The sequence below is a fragment of the Rattus norvegicus genome, chromosome 10 (genome assembly GCF_021556685.1).
Source record: "Rattus norvegicus strain SHRSP/BbbUtx chromosome 10, alternate assembly SHRSP_T2T, whole genome shotgun sequence".
Taxonomy (NCBI): Eukaryota; Metazoa; Chordata; class Mammalia; order Rodentia; family Muridae; genus Rattus; species Rattus norvegicus.
Genome location: NC_141543.1, coordinates 14933315 through 14951855, shown reverse-complemented (window position 1 = coordinate 14951855; position 18541 = coordinate 14933315). Strand labels below are relative to the sequence as shown.

Here is an 18541-nt window from a genome sequence, read left to right as displayed (position 1 = left end):
TAAAGTGAAACCTGCCATATTTGACCACCTTGTTGTGTTTATGAAGATGTCTACTTTGATGTCAGTGCACACAGACATCAGCTGAGGGACACATGAACCTATCTTCCCACACCATGGATCATGCAATGGAGGAATGTAGCTGACACACTCTGAACTGACCAGGACTGCATCATCTCCACTGAGACTTGGAATGATTTCTACATCATCTTGGCACATGGAAAGGCCACTGGTCTCTAATTCAGATGCTTTGTGTAACAGGCGGCTACAGGGGTACACATTATACTTCTTGAATCCAATTTAAACAAAAAAAATACAGTTTTATGAGACATGACAGATAGAATACTTAAGTGCCAACATAGATGTTCAACATCACCAGCTAGTGTAGAAATTCAAATTTACAATCTAACAAATTATCATCACTCCTATTTGAGTTTAGTAGAGATATATACCAATGCTTATAGCAGACAGGCACATGGTGTGTTCTGTATTTCTGGTAAGGGTATAAATGATGAAATCTTCCTGGAAATTCACCTGGTAGTTTCTCTAAAAAGTAAATTTATGCTTACAATGCAAGCCAACAATCTTTTCTGTACATCAGTATCCCCAACTAAAAGCTTATGTTCAATACACAAAATAAGAAAAACATCCTGACCTAAGTATCGGGAACAGTTATAAGAGTCAGAATCTAGACATAAGGCCAGTATTTCCATGGTAAGTGATCACATACATATACTGTGAATCCTCAGAATATGAACTTTGCCTCAGCATTGTGGACTGTTGTCCCCTGGACTCTCAGAAGCTCTGATTATATGTCTGAGATTTGCAAAAGAACACGACAGTTAAATTTTTCTATATGGAGTGAGGAGGGTGTCTGAGGTCCAGCCTTGAGGTGAGGAAATTTGAGCAGTTGATGACTACTAGAGGGAGACTTAGTTGATCCAGTGGGTACCTTGTATCCATGGATGTAAGGGTAGTACCGAGTGTACTCTGAGTTAAAAATAATAATAAATAAACATTTTAAAAAGGACTATGAAATTGGGAGAGAGATGTGATGGGTTCATACTGGAGGCAGTTGAAGAAGGGATTGAGGGCTGATTTGAACAAGACGCATACCATACATGTAGCAAATTTTCAAAGAATCAAAAATTATGTAAGCTATTGTTATTTATAGCACCAGGAACATGAATGAATGGCAAGAGAATCTTAGTGATTGACAGCTGGAATGATATTGAATGACTGGTTGCCTTGTGCATTTTTTCGGCTTCAGATTGCTACTTGATTTGACAAATACACTAGTGACTTCCAGGGTGGCAGCTGAAAGGCAGATTGGTATGGGTAGGAAATAATGACATGAGGGAGGTGGTGTTAGTGATTGCTACGGTCTGTGTGTTGATGGCAGTGCACTTATACAACCCTGCACATGAGACGAAAGGGTGTAAATGACAGCACACGGTATGTCAGTGTCAGTTCCCAGGTAGGATACTGCACTGCCACAGTCTCCAACTGAAGGGAACAGGTCCCTCCCTGTTACCTTGTAACTGTGTATGAATCTATAATAACTTCAAAATCAAAGTTCCATTGATCTCACGTTTACTGGGTATACTATAAACTCTAAAGAACCCACTAAAACAACAAAACACTCAAGTGTAGTTAATAAGCTCACAGAGGACACAAAATGGAATCAATCTAAAAGTAAACAGTAAAAGAGAAAAGCAACCAGAAAAGAGATAAACAGAAAACAAGTGAAATACAGATTTAGACATATTCATATAAAGGGTCGCATTAAGCATGAATGACCTTACTTACCAAGTTTAAAGCCAGGGATGGTTGGAATGAAGAGATGTCAAACTTAGTTTAGATGGTCCATGAAATGTTCACTTTCAATATAATGACATGAAGAGATTGACAACGAACCAAGAAAAAGGCAAACACTGGTGTGAAGAATAGTGGAGAATGCACATGTGCTATGTAATGCTTTATGTTGTATAAAAACATATTCCCTATAGAATATCAATAGGGAAATTCTGTAGTAGAGATATCCTATAGGGGGAGGAGCTATGCTATGCATAAATAAGATCATTTTGTGGGACAACAGGGGCCAATTAATTGAGAGAGCACGGCAGCTCGATAGACAGTAGATATGCATGATAACCCACGTCTGGAATCTCAGCATTTCAGAGGATGATGTAGGAAAATAGTGAGTCAAAGGCTAGCCAGAGCTACAAAGTGTGATCCTGCCAAACATGAAAAAGAAGACAGACAGCTATAGAGGAAAGGCCCAAGCTCAAAACAAGAAGTTGTAAAAATAAATAATGATAGACAGATTAAATAAAAATTAAAAAAAGGTCTCGTGTGTTTGATCAATTGTGAACATTACAGAAGAAAGGTGTTCTAGCAATTTGAGTGTTTGGCCCCATATACATGATTCTCACATGCATTGGGACTAACTGCTTAAGATATATATATCTGCTTAAGATATATATATCTGCTTAAGATATATATATATATGACATATTATATATATATTACTTTAATTCTACAAATTTGTAGCCAATATACAAAAATATAGATATCATCTAGAGAGACATGCATTATATTCCAATCTAATTCTTTGGATCCAGTAGCTTTAATATAAATATAATCACATTTCAATTATGGAACAAAATATATATTTTTGTTATCACATATATGAATTATTTATCATCTATTTATCTACTTATCTGTCATCTATCTCCATCTGTCTGTCTGTCTGTATGTCTGCCTTTTGTAGAGATTGGTGACTATTCTGAAGTTAGTGGAAAAGTGAAGCTAACCCAGAGTGGCCGAAATCTTGAAAACCTGTGTACACTAGTTTGAGTTCTATTGCTGTTGTAACAATGGCCTAAAGAAACATGGGGAATAAAAAGGTTATCACCTTTTCCACTTCCTTTTACTTCTATCACTGAGGTAATTCATGGTAGAAACTTAAAAGAGGGAATCTGGAAGCAAGACTGCTTACTATCTCACACAGAATTACAAACCAAGATACTCACTCACAGTCAAGAAAGTACAGCAGGAACCACAAAGGATGGCATTTATTTGCTAGATGACTTGTTCTCTGGCTAGCACACAGGCCCATGGTCATCTTCCTATATATCCCAGGAGTACCAGTCTAGGTAGGATACTGCTTATCATGGATTAGACCTCCACATTAACCAACATTCAAGAGAGTCTCCCATAGACCAACCTGATAAAAACAATTGCTCAAGTGAATCTCAGATTCTAGGCTAGGTTGAGTTGACAGTCAGTGCTGATGAGGATACTGGGGTAGGCTAAAACTGTTCAATTCCTCAGATCACTGCAAAGCTGTAATAATTAAATAAACAGTAGTTTTTCATGGTACATGATGGGGGGCATGAGAAAGAGTGACAAATATAATCTAGATGCTACAGTGTTCCTTGTTTGTTCTGCTTTGGATGACCACATGAGAGTTCAATAGACACTACTCAAATATTGATGTCTTGCTCAAGGGGATTCCATCTCTCAGCTGTCCTTTCAATATACTTTCAGAGGTTCCAGAAGGCTTCTCCTCTGTGTGAGGGCTCACACACTCCCACTTCCAATGATGCCTTTATTACATTCCAGCATCTTCTTTCTGTGTGTTTCTGAGGCCCTCACTCACCTGTTCTCTGCAATGCCTTCTCAGAACCCTTTAGAATTTTAAGGATGGTCTACAGAGCATGCCTTATGGGAGCTAATAGTGGGGGACCTTCCTAGGGTTTCACTGTGTCATATGGCATGTGAATGATCTGCATCATTCATACGGATGATACAGCATGATAGGGACATTCAGTATCTCCCCTCAAGGTGGCACGTGCACTATCTTCTGTGGTGTTTTCTTTTCAGAAAGTCTCAGATATGGTTCTCTTGAAAACTACGTGCTGCTATTTCACTCCACCCTTAAACCTGTCTCTCAGATCAGTACAGCTTTTTCTTATACTGAAATATATCTTGTAGGAACTGTCTACCCTGTGAGTATCAGGTCCTACAAAGGATTTCCTGGGAGATGTGAGCAGTGTGCTCAGAATCATCTGAGTGATGTTTCGCCCTTTGGCTCTCCTCAACTTCTGAAGTTGTTTTTCCAGCATAAAACTTCCATACATAATCATACCTGATTACTACATGGTAACCAGCTGTTAAAAACTCCAGTGCTCTGTCAACTCTGGCATCTTGAGGACTGGGCTACATTTCCCAAGTCCCCTTCCTCTTATAGGTCCTGGGCTGTGTGAGTTGATGGATTTTTTTTCCACCAGTAGTGACACTTTTATTGTACCATTTTCGCAATACTTTTGTTTGCATTAACTGAACTTGTGTATCTAATTAGTATCCAGTAGAATCATTCTTATTCTGATGTTATTTATGATGTGATTTACTAGCATCTCAATTAGGCAATAAATGCATATTTAATTGAATGCCATTATGGGTTCAGTATCATGCTGTGCATAAATACTAGAGATATATTGATCTAGCCCTGCCTCCCCTGTCTTCTCTCTTCTTTACTCTTTTCCTGTCCTCCATACTTCCTCTCCTCTCATAGTCTTTTCCTTACTCCACTCTCTCTGTATGTATACACACACACACACATACACACACACACACATATATGCACATAAATCCCTACATACTATGATATATATGTATATAAATCTGCCTATATATGAAATATCTACACATAAATGATGTTAAATATGTTATGAGTTTAGGTTTACTGAAGAACTATCAGAAGGTATTATCATCTATATTTAATTTTTATCCTCCAATACTTTATCATGCAACTTGATACAGTCAATGAATGAGAGCAGCAAGTTCTCCAGTGATCTAAGGAAATCAAAGAAAGGCCTTCTGAGGAAAACTAATCTGATTATTCATGAGTAACATTGCACTGCCATTCACAATCCAGTGAACAGAGTCAGACAGTTATTTGACAGAACATGTTCTAGGGTGGGCACATGGTATTTGATAGAGAAAGTTCTTATTCTCACATCTGGATTAAGTTCTGATTTTGTCTTATGTTTAATGTAATGTCCTGCTTGAACAAGTTGTCTGTCTGTAGAGTATAGACCCCTTTCTGTGGCATCGAAAGTGGATGATGTTACCAACCCCTTTGTGTGCGGGAAGAGCATCGCACATACTTTATGATTCTTTGTGAGATGTGTGGATATAAGCAGTGGTTTGATCCTGTCACTCAGGTGCTTGGTGATACAAACCATCCTTGAATGTAGGACTCCTATTCCTTTGAGGTTGTAGGTAAGAATATCAAGTAAAAGAGTTTAATTCACCCCTTTATCTACTCACCCATTGTTGGATATCTAGTCTGGCTCCATTTTCTAGTTATTGTGAGCAGCAGCAGTGAGCATGGATGAGCGATATCTCTGTGGTAGGATATAGAATTCTTTGATTACATGCCTTGTCCTTATAATTGGGTTACATGGTAGTTTTACTCTTAATATTTATAGGCACCTCTACACTGCACGTGTCTGTAAGTTTACACTCCCATCTGCAGTGAATTATGTTTCCTTTCTCTCCCACATCCTTGCCCTAACCTCAAAAACACAAAAACTACAAGCTCTCTCTCTCTCTCCATCTCTCTCTCTCTCTCTCAATTGTAAATCCTAACATCTAATTTGTTGATATGTGTATTTTTGAGGAAGTGGGTATAAGTTTAAGTTATGAAAGTAGGGAGGAGCCCAGGAATGGGGAAAAGGTGATTTTGAAGGATGGAAAGGTGGTAATTGAACTCATAAGTCATGTAAAGGAGAGGAGAATAGTGATAGCATAAAGATATAGTCCTGGAGGTGACCAGGAGAGGAGGGGAGGGGAAAACAGCAGTATGCGGTGAGATTCAAACCAAACAGAGTATCTGAAGGTTCCATAAGAGATTTGCTTACTTCGGGCACAAATTAAAGACAATGAATACACATAAACGGTCTCGGTGATCCGTAAGTCTAAAGAGCTGCAGTGCACAGGTCTTGCTCAGAAACAATAACAATGCAGAAAGTTTCTGCTGTCAACAGAGTAGCCAGTGTGATTAAAAATCACCTAAGATCACCCTATAAAATGTGTCCATTTCCTCTTGTTTTCTCTCTCCCTTGGAAAAATTGTGAGCAATTCTGAAAGGCTTCTCTCTCTATGCTCAGAATATACAGAGCAAGTTATCTGTCTCAGGGTGCTAGGTGTCAGTAGACACACAAATGAAAAGGAGAGGGACCTCTCAGAGGTTTATGAATTTTTCTTTCTTGCTTCCTTGACTGGGAAGGACACCTTTGGAACTGATGTAGTGATCACCGGGGGCTGGAATTAAGACTCTAGTGAGGTATGGAAGGTTGTGATCTCACTCTTCCTGTCAGAGCTACATCTGTTCCATTTGCATTTAGTAGCATGCTGGCTGAAGTCAAATGGGTGCTAGGGGGAGAGGGAGAAAAGAGCTATTGAATCCCAGGTTGTACTAGAGGGCATTATGAAAGGGAGATTTATCAATATATGTTCTGACACTGCAAGTAGCCTGATTATACTTCTGTTTTTAAAAGTAGTTCAGAAGTAGGAGTTTGGTTATGGATGTGGTGTTCTGACATTTGCATTCTCAACTGCAATATCAAGCTTAAAATATCCGTAGAGGCTGACGCAAGCCTGGTGAACAGGGGTTGAGGGCATGTCCCCAGACAATGTACATGTTCTACTTTTTTCAAATTTAGTATTTTTATTGATGTTTCAGTGAGTCATGTCAACAGTAGTTCATCGGAAGATAAGAAAATTTTTAAATGAACCAGTCACCAGTCTGTGGCCTTACCCATCACAAGAAAGAACGCAAATAGAAGACAAATATGTTGAGAGGATAGAATGTGAAGGCTGCAGAGATGCTGGGGTGTGTGCATGTCCTCTCATGCACAGGGTCACCATTCTCTGTTGGTAGTAGTGTATTCCTGTCACAGGGATAGCGTGACAGATGAGATACCTGCCCTTCATGAATTCATGACTTCAGTGTTATAAACAGGAAAGCTATACACAAATATGTATAAGAAGAATGCTAAATAGAACATGTGATGGGGATACCAGTCTGGACTTAGGTCTCTTAAAACCTGTTAAGGTGAGGCATACATGTTTTTGTTTTTCAGAATGTAGTGGGATTCATGAAGACTTTCAAATCAGAGGGCATTAGTCTATGGTATACACTAAGAGACATCCATTTTAGTGGCCATAGAATTGCTCCATGTCAGGTAGGGAAGAAGAATACATTGAGTTGGTGGAGAAAATAGCATTGGAGTACTGAGATGCATTTAGTAGAAGTACCAGCCAAAGAGAACCCGGGTGGGATATTCTCCAAATTAAGGTGGTCCTTGCCCTGGACATATTAATCTACTCTTGGCTGCTCTTTCGTGTGGTAAGTGGTGTAAGAGCTCTTACACAGGTAATTTCCTACAAAGGTAGAATACACAGAACTCCCTCTGTATAACTCATTTGGGAATTTTGAACTTTACTTGTTCCAACCTGAGCTGATGTGAAAAAGGCTAGGAAAAAGCCTTATTTCTTCAGTTCACTAGTTATCATTGGTTTGCTACTTAAAATGTATGAGTTGATGAGGCCAGGACACGCAGTTCTGAGTACTGAACCCATACAGTTTGCTGCCCCCATGATCTTATGAAGGATGGATGATTATTGTAACCCACTTGTTATTATTTTCATAAGGATACTGTCTTGGGCCAGCTACAGTCTTGCACTTACATAATTGAATTTTAGATAGGGATGTGCTGCTGGTTTATATGAAATTTCCACAGGTGCCAGCATGAGTCCTGGCTTTAACAAACAATATTTTTAATTGAGATTTTATGTCCTTGCCCCCAAATCAAGCATTTTAATAGGTTCCCAGTTGGAAGAAGTGACTTCCTAACAAGTTATCACACTTGCAGCTTCAGAAAGGTGTTAATTTCTCCACCTCCTGGTGAGAGTCCATCTTCTGTGGTGACCTGCCACCTGCATGCACCATAAAGTGAGTGTTTCTATTCCATTATGCTCAAAGGGAAGCCTTTACAATTTGCATATTTCATGCAGGATGTGCTGGCCCTGTTCCACCAGAAAGCATAGAGATTGAGAGGTATTAGAAATATTGATTTGTCATTTATAACATGGAAGTGATAGATACAAAGGAAATTTGGATGTTCTCCAGACTTCCAATAACTTGGACATTATTGTATTAAATGGAAGGACTTTCAGTCTAATTAATATGCTCCATCTTTAGGAGAGAAAAAAGGGAGATTGAACCAAGAAATCTGTCATGGTGAAGTAGTGACTTTGTTTTTGAAATATTTATAGGATTTGGATATTCAAGATGGTGACTTACAGAGTCAGGCTTTGCTATATGTTGAAATGTTGGTTATTCGTGTTTTTCTATATTTAGGAATCAATGTACTTATAAAAAGGTTGATGCCACCTGAACTCTGTAAATTTATACACATAGTTGATTTGACCTTTTATTTCCCTGCCATGGAACCTTAGCAGCAACCATATCATACTTTATAAGCATGTTTGTCTCTGTGTGTGCATACATGTGTGTGTGTGTGTGCATGTGTATGGCACAGGATGACTTTGAGTCTCATTATTCAGAGACTGTACCTTGTTTTTATGAGGCAGGGTCCTGACCTGGAACTCACTAAGTAAGCTCTGCTCTTTGGCCTGTGAGACCCAGGCATCTGCCTGTCTTTCCTGAACACTGGAACAACAGGTACACGCTACCGTAACTTTTGTACATGGTTTCTAAACATTGAACTCAACCCCATATGAATGCACAGCATGCACTTATATATTTATCCTTCAGGAATTGATTAACAGCCTTGCTTATATCTATCCCCATGCCCTCTCCAACTCTGCTAACCATTTTTAACCATATCTTGCTTCCAGAATCAGGTTTTCTTTATTAAAACCATTTTTAAAAATAATCTATTGAGTCTAGTTAATGTGTCCTGTGGGACCATCTCCTAGGGCATTTCCAACCCTCTGAGTTGGTGTTCTACACTCCATTTACTCTCAACTGTCACTAAGTCTTTGCCGGGGATTGGGGATTTGGCTCAGTGGTAGAGTGCTTGCCTAGCAAGCGCAAGGCCCTGGGTTCAGTCCCCAGCTCTGAAAAAAAAAAAAAAGAAAGAAAGAAAAGTCTTTGCCTAACTATCAGTAAGGCCTTAATAGCCTCTTCCTGGTTTGTGCTAGAATTTTTTAAGTGACCTGGTTATACAGAGGTCCTTTGCAGGTAACTGCAGTTGGTGTGAGGTCATAAGTGTGATAGCCATGGCATGGCAAGAGGCCAGAATTTTACAGACAACCCTCACCTGGGGCTCTTATCTTCTTCCTCTTCCACATCTCCTGAGTCTTGGTAAAAGAATAGATATGGCTGATCTTTCTGTGACTGAGCACTTATGCTGATCCCAACACTTTGAACTGTTATCAGGTTCCAATCAATCTTCTTGGACTCTTCTCACCCTCCTCAGCTTGGCTCTTTGCTGCCTTTCATTATGGGATGATGCTCAAGAAATCATCAATCTTCATTCTGATTCATGTTCCCTTTGTTTTCCAGTGTTCTTCCTTTCCTGCTACTCTATGTGTATCAGTAATAGAGTCTCTTTTTGATTCTTGCTTCCCCATCAAACTCTATCTCCCTAGGTGTCTACTGTGGTTTTATCAAGCTGTTTGAGAAAGGAAGCCTCACTTTTTCACAGCAAGTGTCTTATGTTTGAAAGATTCTTCAGCTTTCCTTTAACCAAGGCAACCTGTGGCAACGTCTTGAAGGTGAGACAACAGAAATACAAGGTGGAGCTTCACATAAGCGTTGTGAGCTAGAGAGAGTTTTGTGATGATACCTGAAAATGACACTAGGAAATATGAATGGAGGGTGAAAGGGGAAAAACCTGAGGAGATAGAACATTCTGAGACACACAGGTGCAGTAAGACATAACATCATTCAAAAGGAAGATCACTGTGTTCTGAGGGGATTCCAAAAGGCAGATCAGTTTCCTAGAGGAGGGCATTAGAGTGGTTTAGCAAGAGTAGAAGGGAAGAGGGGTGGGGAGACAGGCATCTCTAGTTACTAGGTTATCATAAGGGATCCTCAGGCACTCCTGAACTGCAGGGAAAGCATGCATAATTGGCTATATATTTTTAAAAATCTAGAAGAAAGTATTATAAATCTTTCCACTATAAATAGTGGATGAGAGAGGAGATGGCTCAGTGGGTGAAGGCACTTAAGTTGTCCTCTGTCGTCCACATTCATGAGACCACATATAAACTCCTAATATATATGCATGCATATACACATAAGTGAAAGAAATAAAATAAAATGAATATAGTTATTAGTTCTTTGAGAGCCTCATAGGCTTTATTTTTATATTATCCACCCTTCCCACAATTCTTCCCAGACCCACTTCCTTCTCCACCCATCCAACTATGTGTCTTTTTTTTTTTTTTGGTTCTTTTTTTCGGAGCTGGGAACCTTTTTTTAACCCATCAAAAGCAATCTATATTTAAAATAAAATGATAAACACTGAAGTGACAAATGTGTTTAACATGACTTAAGCTTCACACAACTTATACTATGGCAATATATGATACACCCTGTTAATATGCCCAATTTTTAACGTTTTTTTAATGTGTCACAACAAAGAAAGTTTAAAATCAAATCTGAACATGCACAAATTAAAACAAAATGATCCTAGTAAGACCACAGGTAATAGGCATAAGGAAGTTTGGTGCTAATATGCCTCAGGCTTGTTTTGCATTTAAATGATGAAGAAATGTTAAGAATAGTTAAGAGCAATGCCTACTTTTTCAGAGGACCCAGGAGCTTCTGTTCCCACCCACACTTCCTGTCAGCGAGCAGGTGTCTGTAACTCCAGGTCTAGGGGATCTGATGCCCTCTTCGGGCCTCTTCAGGTACTGCATGCATGTGTTACATAGACATAGAAGCAGGCAAAATAACCAAATGCATCAAATAAAAATAAGAACCTTCCACTGGTGCCCTTACTAGGCTATTCATTGCTACCTATGCAGTTGGAGTCCAGGGTCAGTCCATGTATAGTCTTTAGGTAGTGGCTTAGTCCCTGGAAGCTCTGGTTGCTTGGCATTGTTGTACATATGGGGTCTCGAGCCCCTTCAAGCTTTCCAGTTCTTTCTCTGATTCCTTCAACGGGTGTCCTGTTCTCAGTTCAGTGGTTTGCTGCTGGCATTCACCTCTGTATTTGCTGTATTCTGGCTGTGTCTCTCAGGAGAGATCTACATCCGGCTCCTGTCGGTCTGCACTTCTTTGCTTCATCCATCTTGTCTAATTGGGTGGCTGTATATGTATGGGCCACATGTGGGGCAGGCTCTGAATGGGTGTTCCTTCTGTCTCTGTTTTAATCTTTGCCTCTCTCTTCCCTGCCAAGGGTATTCTTGTTCCCCTTTTAAAGAAGGAGTGAAGCATTCACATTTTGATCATCTGTCTTGAGTTTCATGTGTTCTAGGCATCTAGGGTAATTCAAGCATTTGGGCTAATAGCCACTTATCAATGAGTGCATACCATGTGTGTTTTTCTTTGATTGGGTTACCTCACTCAGGATGATATTTTCCAGTTCCAACCATTTGCCTACGAATTTCATAAAGTCATTGCTAAGACTGAACCCCCAGTGAACGTGATTGTTGGGGGGAGAGCGGCAATGGGGGGAGGATGGGGAGGGGAACAACCATAAAGAAGGGAAGGGGGAGGGATTAGGGGGATGTTGGCCTGTAAACCAGGAAAGGGAATAACACTTGAAATGTAAATAAGAAATACTCAAGTTAATAATAAAAAAAAATAAGAACCTTAAAAAAAGAAATGTGTAAAATGAGAGCCGAGGAGGAAAATGCTTGCCTCCCAAACATAAAAATCTGAACTTAATCTCCAGAACAGATGTAAAAAGTTTCTTTGTGTGGCCTTAAGTGTCGGTAATGTCATCCATGTGTTTGCACCAGTCAGCCTAACCAAAACATTGTGGCAAATCTAGGTTCATCCAGTGTCCTGTCTCAAAAAGTAAGTTAGAGAAGTGACTGGAAAAGACACCTGCCATCCATTTCTGTCCTCCATGTTCACACACCAAAACACGTTTGCATACTGGTGAACATATACACAATGAAAATTTAAAATGCAGGACCCTCCTGTGGACACTTTACTGACTCAAACTAAACAATAAATGTGGAATTTGCATCTACTGTAGTCACGGATGCGTTAGGGAACCACATGGGTGATAACCCAGTGCCTGCTTTCCCCCCACTCGCCTATGCCACTTCCACCCACTCACCAAAGCATGGTTGCCCATGCCTGCTTCTTGGCATCAAATGTTTGCTTCTTCTTCACGGAAACTGTCTTATGGTCTTTCCTTGAACAAGCTGAGGTGACAGAAGAACAACTCCAAAGGGAGAAGAAGAGTCACACCTCTCTTCCTTATTCGTTCCTCCTGGCTCTGTGCATAGCCTACCCACCCTCCTTTCCTGTGTCCCAGTTAGCGACATCATTCGGCCTCCTTGGATTTATGTGACAGAGTGAGAGACAGGCACACTGCTGTGGCTGCCGCTGTCCTGCCTTGATTGAGCTCCCTGCGCTAAAGGGATTTTTAGCTGAGCCCAGTTTTTCTGGTGATATTGTCTCAGTCATTTGTCAGAAGATCATTCCAACCAAGCTGTTGACTAGTTTGAATATTTAATTATTGAAGGAGAGAGGCTACATGTGCATGAATCTTCAGTCCTTTCCTGGGTTATCTGCCAGTACTGACCATGGTTGGGTAGTTTACGCAGTAACCAGAAGCATAAAAACTAGATAGATGGATGGATGGATAGACAGATAGATAGATAGACAGATAGATAAATGATAGGTAGGCAGAAAAATATATATAGATAAATAGATAAATAAAATAGAGCCATGCAGCCTCCATGCAACCCTGTAGCTTAATAAATACATTGATGAATAAATAAATAAATGAATAAAGCCACCATTTCACCTGCATATTCTGCAGTGAGCAAAGACTGTTTCCCTTGAGATCATGGCTGCCTTTCCTTTGAACAGAAATAGATGGCACTTGGGCAACTGCAGCCATGCAGGCTTTTCCACAGGGGCTTCTTACTGGACACTCACCTGGTTTCTTTTCATCAGTTCTTTGGGGAGGCCTTGCTGATGCTCTCCTATCTCGGTAGCCTTGATCCAAATTGCATTAGTGGCATTTGATATAATTGTCTCACTGAAAAGTTTGCCTAAATGGAACACAAATGTATTGTGGAAGCAGAATTGTGTTAGGATTCTTAGGTTCAACTTCTGAATGTCACAATGGAGAGTTTAGGGAACTGCATCCTTCTGTGGTGACTGACTGCATCGTGTTTACCACTTCAGCCCCTTCTCACTTTGAGAAAAATTAAAACATGCTTCTTGCTTTCATTTCTCCTACCCACCATTGATTCACATTAAACATTTCTGTGTGATAATTGGCCTCAACTAACACACTAGCACTTGTCATTTGTGACATCCTGTTGAATATTTAAGGGGGGAGAGAGAGAGAGAGAGAGAGAGAGAGAGAGAGAGAGAGAGAGAGAGAGGAAGGAGAGAATATGATTCCATGCCAAGAAAACCTGTCAGAACACCTTAAATATTTACCATGGTTTTGATGTTTCATTTATTTCTGAGTCATAGGGCATATGTACCAGTTCAAATTTTCATGGTGGCCTATGGAGGCCCTTCCCCTTTACTGTAATAATCAATATATATATATATATACATATATGTATATACATAACTATTCATATAATACTAGATAATCTTTCCTATTAAGAATCAGCTGCTCATCATGCCCTCTGCAATGAGTGTCCCTACCTTCTCTTCTCTTCTCTTCTCTTCTCTTCTCTTCTCTTCTCTTCTCTTCTCTCTTCTCTTCTCTTCTCTTCTCTCCTCTCCTCTCCTCTCCTCTCCTCTCCTCTCCTCTCCTCTCCTCTCATCTCCTCTTCTCTTCTCTTCTCTTCTTTCTTGGTATTCTTCAGAGATGCCATCCTCAAAATTATCTGGATTCTTTCAAAACTGCCAGAGGGGCAAATTGACCTCTGGAGGAGGGATGGCTTGGACCTTCAGCTGGTGCACTCTGGCCATGGCAAGATGTCCTCCTCAGTGAGACTCTGAGGGGTAATGTGCAACATGTTTCAGACTGTGAACACAGGATAGGCAGAGCCCACCTCTGCATTCATGCTTACCTCTGTAGGTGACAGTGCACAGTGAGGCCCCTTAAGAGCTGCCACCCAGGACCTCTGCCTCCAGATAGCCTCCTTAAAACTTCTCCAATTTGACCTGTTCTGATAATCATAATCTTAACCTTTAAAATAAAAGCTTCTGCGAGGATTATGCAGAATAAACTACACTGACATCTCCGTATACATTTTATTTAGTAATTATATCGCAGAGCAATTAGTGTCTTGAAATATCTCACACATGGCTCAAAAGACTTTCTTCAGGGGCTTGTAGAAGGTTCATTAAGAAAAACATTTTCTGCACCAGTGTATGTGAATTCAGATTCCAGACTCTGTGAAATCAGATGCAGCAGTGGACATCTATAATTCCATTGCAAGATGGGAGTTAGAGACTAAGTATCACTATAAACTGTGGGCCAGCAGCTTTGCATAAACAGGAGCCTTGCACAACAAGGGGCCCTGCCTTACACAATGTATAAGGCAAGGTATAAGGTACTCGAGGTTATCCTGTGACCTGTATATTCATGCCTGGGCACATGTGCCCAGATTCACACACAAAATAATAGAAAGAAAAAGAAACACTTTCTTCATTCTATCAACAAGATAAAATGGAATGACGAAAAGATAAGTAACTGGCCCCAGGAGGTAAACTTGGTCCTGAGACTTTGAGAAACTATGCAAATGGTGCGCAGTTACCCTCTTGACTTCTTGTCAGATTTGAGAGCAAGGGAAATGTGGCTTTCTTGAGATACTAGAAAGCTCTTGTCAGCATCGACACTGAACTTGCTTTGTTAGTGTAGACTAGAGATAATTTAGTGTAAAATGCCCCAATAAAAATTTTCCCCAAAGCATATGTAAACCACGACATAATAGATTTATCAAAGTAGCAGAATGCTATTATGTTCAATAGATTAACCAGACCGAAGCTATTTGTCATAGCAACGGGTGCTGGAGTTGACAAATTACAACTGAACTCAGTTTGTAGCAAAATGTAAGACAGTGTCTTGGCACTGATTAATTGATGTGAGAGTCCAGCTTGGAATATATTACAGGGATTTAACTATCAGTCAGAAGAGAGTATCACCATGTTTCAGAACATCCCCAAACTGTACCAAGCAATTATGGCATTTCCTTGACAGTAAAAAGGCATCTGGAAGAAACCACTCCATCAAGTCAGTCATTTTTAATTGAAAAGAAAAGAAATTTTATGTCATGTGCTTAGGCTGACTTCCAAGCAGCCTGATTAGAATTTGTGGTAGGGGGCAAGAAGTATATTATCTTTGAGAAAAGAGAATGTAGGGGCTAGGGAAATGACTCAGTCACTTAAGTGTTTCCTGTATGAAACTTGAAGACCTGAGCTCAGATCCCCAACATCCTTGTAAAAGGGAAGCTGCTGTGCAACTGCTACCGGAGAGCTGGGAAGAATAAAATGCAAGGCTTCCTGGAGCTGCACAGCCAGCTACTAGAGTCAAACTGGTGCAATGTGAGTTCACTGAGAAACCCTGTGTCAAACAACGGCGCAGAAAATGGCTGAGAAAGACTTCCAATGTTGACCCATTATTTCTGCATGAACATAAATGCTCCCATACATAAAAATAGACATGAAATACATACATATGTATATACACCACAAAAAACCAAAACCTAGTTTTTTCCATAGCTGTCTTTTACAAATTTGTTTTTTTTTCTGGTATCTCTGAGGTTGAGACTGGAAGATCATAACTACAAGGACAGGTTAGCTACGTGGTGAGAAGAAAAAAACATTAACTCTGAAAATATATTTTACTGTAATAAGGTAACAAATACTTTCCTAATAAAATATAGGCCGTGGAAGATGACATTTGCTGAGAAAGAGAAGGAACAGAGTTTGGAAAGAGGAATAATTTTGGTTTTATAATCAGCAAACAAACCTTTAGTTTACATGTCTCCATTTGATGACAATAAAGAACATGCCATCTCCCTTGGTGGTTGCTAAGTTATTCTGAAACAGACAACATTGTTTAGATTATTCTGGAAGGAGGACTAGAGTCAAAGGGGTTCCATATTCCACATCCCTGTCTGGCAAATGAATTCTTTATGCAACAGTCTTTAGTTCAAGATATCAGTGCCATGACATATGGGTTTATTGGCTCTTCTCAGTTTCTGTCCATTGCCAGTTGATGTCTCCATTGTTACAAGAAGATAAGTTTGAATGCCCTTGTATCAGTTCTCTCTAAAGGAACAGGAGAGAAGGAGAGAGAGAGAGAGAGAGAGAGAGAGAGAGAGAGAGAGAGAGAGCGAGCACATGAATAAACAAGTCATGTTAAATGGACACCACAAGTTGGATATATGTTAATATAGATTATATAATTTGTATTTAGGTATAGAATTATGAATAATGATAAATGTGAAGGAAAACTGGCCATCAAATTGGCAGAGAATGGGGGACATAGGGTGTTTAGAAAGAAGAAATGGAAGGGGGAGGTGAAAAAATTACTCTCTGATTTTTAAAATGTTTTAATAAATAAAGAGAAAATGTGCAATAAGTAATGTTTCTTCTAAATTCAGCACAGAGTAGGATAAATGTAAATTGACAGCATCCAATCCATGTATTAGATTTTAATGTAGGGTCCAAACAATTGGAACAACTTTATTAAAATTATGCTGTTTGATAGGTGGTGGATTAGAAAAATAAAATCAAGATTACAAAAACAATAAGCACATCAAGTCACCAGTTATGACTTAATCATATAAGTCTGACTGGCTTATGGGAAGGTAGACACAATGCTTTCAGAAGAAAATGTTGCTTACCTACACAAGTTGGCAACGAGTTCAGGACAACCTTAGCCTTTCTTTGAGCGTGACTACGAGGCTGATTTGCATAGAATCAAATAAGACTGCAATAGAGTCCAAACTATTTCTGTACAAAGTTTGGGCTTACATAGTAAGAACAACTGAGGGGCTCTGGCTGGCTGTGCAGGGCTACAAGCTTTGCTATTCAGGAGGCTGAGGTAGAAGGACCACAACTGAAGGGCTGCCTGGTCTGCAGTGCAAGGTCTAAATATTCGGGGTGGGGTGGGGTGTTGAGTAAGATTCTGTCTCAAAGTAAAATATTCTTAAAGAAACAAATAAAAGGGAAGAGATGTCAGAAGTCGGGGCAATAACTAACCTGGAGCAAGACAAGGGATGGGAAATTAGCATTGCCTACTTCCTACGGAGTGTCATGGGTGCATAGAACTAGAGAGCACCACTGCAGCATGAGTCCCCTGGGGAGCTGAATTGACATACGTCCTTCCATATACAAGACTAGACATTCATTTGTAGCTCTTTCCAGCTCTTCCTAAGATGTGGCTGTGCTTCGCCAGCCTTCCAATTAATAAGAAAACACCAAACAGCACATTAAAGCTTACAGCTTCACATTTTCAAATTAAATTATCTATTGATTAGTTCGAGGCTGTTATTAAAAATCAGCAGAACCACAGCTGATGGTTCCTTGAAAATATCCATCATGATGACTTTGATCAAATCGTAAATGGTGGATCTGCACTTTATGGGTAGAACTAAAGGAAGCAAATGAGCAATAAATTTGAAGCTCAGGTAATTGGGGGGGAAAGTAATCTATTTAATCAGTCCCGAGAGCTAACTGGTTCTGAGAACTGATGCTCTCATATTTCGTTAAAGCCTTTTGTCTTAAAAGATCATTTATATGTGCTTAAGGAAATATTAAATAGTGGCAAGAAGAAGCTGCTGCTGGGATGGCAGGCAAGGACAGGGAGAAGCTGTCATCCAACTCCTGGTCTGTGATGGATAGGGAAGACTCTGGTGATCCATTACACAGTAGGGTGAAGATGTGGTGTTGTAGGATATTTGAGCATACTGTGAACCCCAAGATTGTGTTGTATGGCTTAGCTTTGAGCACACAACCTTAATCTTTCTGGCTGGAATATAGACATGTCTTTGATACACACCTTTAATCCCAAACACTAAAGGTAAAATTAGTTTATAGAAGGAAGCACCAATGTTTGAAAGTGTTGTCCAATTGAGTGGCAGACAAAGTGATGAATCAGAGAAAGATTGGACAAAATATTACATGCCCAACTCTCATGAGAAGAGAGAGGAAAGGGAAGCTACTTGAGTTGAGGGTCAGTGGGGGAGGGTGGAGAGAGAGAGAGAGAGAGAGAGAGAGAGAGAGAGAGAGAGAGAGAGAGCGAGAGCAGATTAAATCAGTTAATGTGGAGAGGAGTTTTGAGACAGGACAATTGAGTTGAGCCAGCCACTGAGAGTTCAGAAAGAACTAAAAGAG

The 18541-nt window shown here is 39.9% G+C and overlaps 1 protein-coding gene and 1 pseudogene across 32 annotated transcripts in view; one reads left to right on the top strand and one right to left on the bottom strand.

The window, feature by feature from the left end:
* The window catches only part of Rbfox1 (RNA binding fox-1 homolog 1), a 1541605-nt gene that overhangs the window by 692643 nt on the left and 830421 nt on the right, over positions 1-18541 (top strand). The window lies entirely within an intron of this gene.
* Rpl11-ps1 (ribosomal protein L11, pseudogene 1) overlaps positions 1-18541 on the bottom strand; it is an 88268-nt pseudogene that overhangs the window by 1134 nt on the left and 68593 nt on the right.